Below are 4,737 nucleotides of genomic sequence, written 5' to 3'. Positions count from 1 at the left end.
CTAAATGGAGTCATATATAGGTCTGCACGGCCATTTTGCACAATTTTGTTGTGATATAAAGTTTCGGTAGAGCTCAATGAGAGCTGGTAGTTATGGCCGAGTGGTTAAGGTGATGGGCTTGAAATCCTTTGGGGGTTCCCTGCACGGGTTTGAATCCTGCTGACTACCTCTGTTGTTTATTTTAAACCTGATTTTTAAAATAACTGTGAAGAACACATTTACCAACTTTATTTGGGAAGATAGATAATTTACTTTAAATCTTTATTTAACAGAGGTTCGATTTTATTTTGCAGAGAGAAGAGCGGGTGACCGCGTGGGGAGAACAAATGATTTGTTAAACCTTCCATTTGAAGGTGATCTAAGCAGAATGAAGCAAAACAACAGCAGCGCCAATCAGCCGATTTCTTGGAGTCCACGGTTTAGGAGTTTACTTAGAAGGAGACTGTAAAAGAGTTTTAAAATTAGGGACCTATTGGTAGAGTCACTGTTTATGCAAATTGAAGGGTCAGAAGGGAGATGCGTCATTAAGATCTGTAAAAATCCATCTCTGGCAGCGGTGGGATTTGAACCCACGCCTCCAAAGAGACTGGAGCCTTAATCCAGCGCCTTAGACCGCTCGGCCACGCTACCTGTTGCTCTCAGTGTGTCTGTGCACTTCATGAGCACCGTAACCCTGAGTCTCCTCACTTAGTGTGGAAAGTCGAGTTGATAAACCATTTCATGGACATGATTACAATGTCGGGAGGGTGATGTGGTAATTGAAGGTTATCTCTCTTACTCAGTCACTGCACAAGTCTTCTCCCACCTGCTCGGACCTAGTGCAATCACCTTAAAAGACAACACTCTCCGAGCAATGACTTCCAACCAAGGTATAAGCACCTGCTCTACATAGGCAATGTGACTCCATCATTTTCTAATGAAACAAGTGTTCATACTGGTGGGCTCATTTCTTAGGGTGGGATCTAATGAATGAGCAGTTCATTCAAAAATAACTGAGGAGTTGCACGTATTCATGACATCAGCCCTATTGCCGCACCCAGTCTCCCCAACATACTGTTTAGCTTTCCAGTGACGTCATGTCTTGTGTGGCCTATTCACATTCCGCTGTTAATATTTTTTAGCCAATAGAATTTCACAGGCTCCCGTCTTTGAGCTCACATTGAAAAGGCACAAGTCCCAAAATGCAACCGGGTGCTGTTTAAAACTCCAGCACTGGTGGGCGGTGCCCCAGGTGACATGGGGTCCACCTGGATGCCCTGACTGCCTTTTCACGTGACAGTCACAGACACACACAGGACAGAGGTTCAAAAGCTATTCTGAAAGAAGTAAGCACAACAGGCCCACGTGAAACTAAACTTTTTAAATAGATGATTTTTGTTTCTTTTGACCTGGTTCTCACTCGTTCTGCGCGCCAAGTCAAATGTAAATGAGCCCCGCAATAAAAATGCACAGAGGATGGTAAAATTCACTTCACTCTGCGCTCGTTGATGCTGAGAGCATGGTTGTCAGCCCGCACGCTTGTTATTTTGATGTGGAATTACTTGATTGCTTTGTGATAATTTTAATTACTCCGAATTGCAAGCTCCCCTACCCCAGTAATAACGTTTGAGGTATTGCTTCCCTACCACACCAACAAGGCCACCCTCTGACCAAGTCCTTTGCCTCTCTTCAGAACTACCATAAGCCCCTCCATACACTAGGAACTTTTTGCTTGACGACCATCTAGGCGTCCTTGGAATATTGATATTTAGAAGTAACAATGTTTGTTTATTTTAACTAACTGACCTTTTTAGGGTCTCGCTTGATAGACTCTGTAGTATTCAGTAAAGGGCTTGGAGCCCGCATGTCTCTCACCATTTTTTTATTTATGTGGCACTCTTCTTTACAGTTTCCTAATTCATCAAGGCATGTCTTGCATCATTTCCGTTCCTCTCTGTAGAGCAGCGACCAAGCGTTGATTGATTCAGCTTAATCAGTGCCTGACCGCTGCTCCCCACCTGATCAAGGTACTATTTTTTCCTTTTACCTTCTAGTGCCCTGCAAACAGAAGGCTTGTGACTGGCAAAAACATGCCCAGCAGGACAAACAAAACTGTTAAGTTTTAAATTTAAATCGAACTTTCTTTTATTTTGCCAAATCGTCTTTTCCCACGTTCCACGCATGTTTTCTTTTGCTTTTGTTCGTGGGCACTCTTCTCAAAAGATGATGATTAGCTTGTTTAAAATATTGCAAATCAACAGTGTTTCTTTATTATGTGTAAATTCTGAAATTAATCTTTAACACATAATCCTGCGGTACACTTCAATCCACCCCACTCCAATCTTCCCCACTACAATCCACCCCATCCAGACCACTTCACCCACACTAATCCACCTCACTCCAGTCCAAATCACTCACCCGAATCCAATCCACTCTAACTCATCCTACTCCAATCCTCTCCACCCACCCCAAGCAAATCTGTCTCACTCCAATGTGCCCCACTATAATAAAAAACAATCTGCACCACTCCAAAACAATCTGTCCCACTTCGATCCAAAACAATCTGCCCCACTCCACTTCAAAACAATCTCCCCTACTCCAATTCAAAACAATCTACCCCACTGCAATCTGCTGCACTCCAATCAAAAACAAACTACCACACTGCAATCCAAAACAATCTGCCATACTGCAATCGAAAACAATCTGTCCCACCCAAGGCAGTGGTGGCTGGTGCACTTTGAAAGGAGTTGGTGGGAGGGAAAAATAGTTCATCTGAAGCTAAGTGAAGAAATTGGAATAAAATAGTGCATTTTAACCCCTTCGCTGCCAGCCTTTTCCCCCTCAGGTGGCAGGCATTTTTTTGGCTATTTGGGGCAGGGCGCGCTTAGGCCCTCATAGATTTTTGTCCACATAAGCTATCCACGCCAAATTTGCGTCCTTTTTTTCCAACATCCTAGGGATTCTAGAGGTACCCAGACTTTGTGGGTTCCCCTGAAGGAGACCAAGAAATTAGCCAAAATACAGTAAAAATTTTGTTTTAAAAAAGAAAAAAATGGAAAAAAGGGCTGGAGAAGAAGGCTTGTGGTTTTTGTCCCTGAAATTGGCATCAACAAAGGGTTTGCACTGCTAAAATCACCAGCTTCCCAGCTTTCAGGGACAGGCAGACTTGAATCAGAAAACCCAATTTTTCAACACAATTTTGGCATTTTACTGGGACATACCCCATTTTTACGATTTTGTGTGCTTTTAGCCTCCTTCCAGTCAGTGACAGAAATGGGTGTGAAACCAATGCTGGGTCCCAGTAACCTAAACATTTTTTAAAAGAAGACAACATTCTGAATTCAGCAATGGGTAACTTGTGTAGATCTTACAAGTGTTTCCTACAGAAAATAACAACTGAAATAAAAAAAAAATATTGAAATTGAGAAGAAAAAAACAGCCATTTTCCTCTACGTTTTACTCTGTAACTTTTTTCTGCAATGTCAGATTTTTGAAAGCAATATACCATTACGCCTGCTGGACTCTTCTGGTTGCGGGGATATATAGGGCTTGTAGGTTCATCAAGAACCCTAGGTATCCAGAGAAAATAAATGAGCTGCACCTTGCAGTGGGTTTTCATTCTATACCGGGTATACTGCAATTAATTTGCCGAAGTATATAGAGTGAAAAATAGGTATCAAGAAAACCTTTCTATTTCCAAAATGGGCACAAGATAAGGAGTGAAGGAGCAGTGGTTATTTGCACATCTCTGAATTCTGGGGTGCCCACACTAGCATGCGAATTAAAGGGCATTTCTCAAATAGACGTCTTTTTTACACACTGTCTTATATTTGGAAGGAAAAAATGTAGATAAAGACAAGGGGCAGTAACTCTTGTTTTGCTATTCTATGTTTCCCCAAGTCTCCCGATAACATTTTTTACCTCACTTGTGTGGGTAGGCCTAGCGCCCGCGACAGGAAGTGCCCCAAAACACAACGTGGACACATCAAATTTTCCCAAAGAAAACCAAAACCTAGGTAAAAGACATTGTCATTTGCAACGCCAATAGCTCTAACTCTCACAAATGTGAGACCTTTCGCATTGCAAATGCTTGTTTTTTTGTGCAGGCAAGTGTGCGTGGAGCCTGCTTTGGTTCTTAAGACCTCAGACCTAAAGCAAAGCTTAGACAGAAACATAGCAATGTGCCCTTTGCACACAGTTAGAGATCCTACTAAATGGAGTCATATATAGGTCTGCACGGCCATTTTGCACAATTTTGTTGTGATATAAAGTTTCGGTATAGCTCAATGAGAGCTGGTAGTTATGGCCGAGTGGTTAAGGTGATGGGCTTGAAATCCTTTGGGGGTTCCCTGCACGGGTTTGAATCCTGCTGACTACCTCTGTTGTTTATTTTAAACCTGATTTTTAAAATAACTGTGAAGAACACATTTACCAACTTTATTTGGGAAGATAGATAATTTACTTTAAATCTTTATTTAACAGAGGTTCGATTTTATTTTGCAGAGAGAAGAGCGGGTGACCGCGTGGGGAGAACAAATTATTTGTTAAACCTTCCATTTGAAGGTGATCTAAGCAGAATGAAGCAAAACAACAGCAGCGCCAATCAGCCGATTTCTTGGAGTCCACGGTTTAGGAGTTTACTTAGAAGGAGACTGTAAAAGAGTTTTAAAATTAGGGACCTATTGGTAGAGTCACTGTTTATGCAAATTGAAGGGTCAGAAGGGAGATGCGTCATTAAGATCTGTAAAAATCCATCTC

At 41.9% G+C, this 4,737-nt stretch overlaps 1 non-coding gene across 1 annotated transcript; it reads right to left on the bottom strand.

The window, feature by feature from the left end:
• Nucleotides 1–548: 548 nt before the first annotated feature.
• TRNAL-AAG (transfer RNA leucine (anticodon AAG)) lies at nt 549–630 on the bottom strand. Its single transcript has one exon. It is a non-coding gene; the product is annotated as a tRNA-Leu (tRNA).
• Between the last annotated feature and the right edge of the window lie 4,107 nt (nt 631–4,737).

The sequence above is a fragment of the Pleurodeles waltl genome, unplaced genomic scaffold (genome assembly GCF_031143425.1).
Source record: "Pleurodeles waltl isolate 20211129_DDA unplaced genomic scaffold, aPleWal1.hap1.20221129 scaffold_183, whole genome shotgun sequence".
NCBI lineage: Eukaryota > Metazoa > Chordata > Amphibia > Caudata > Salamandridae > Pleurodeles > Pleurodeles waltl.
Note: the sequence above shows the minus strand (reverse complement) of the source record. Positions and strands in the feature narration are given on the sequence as shown.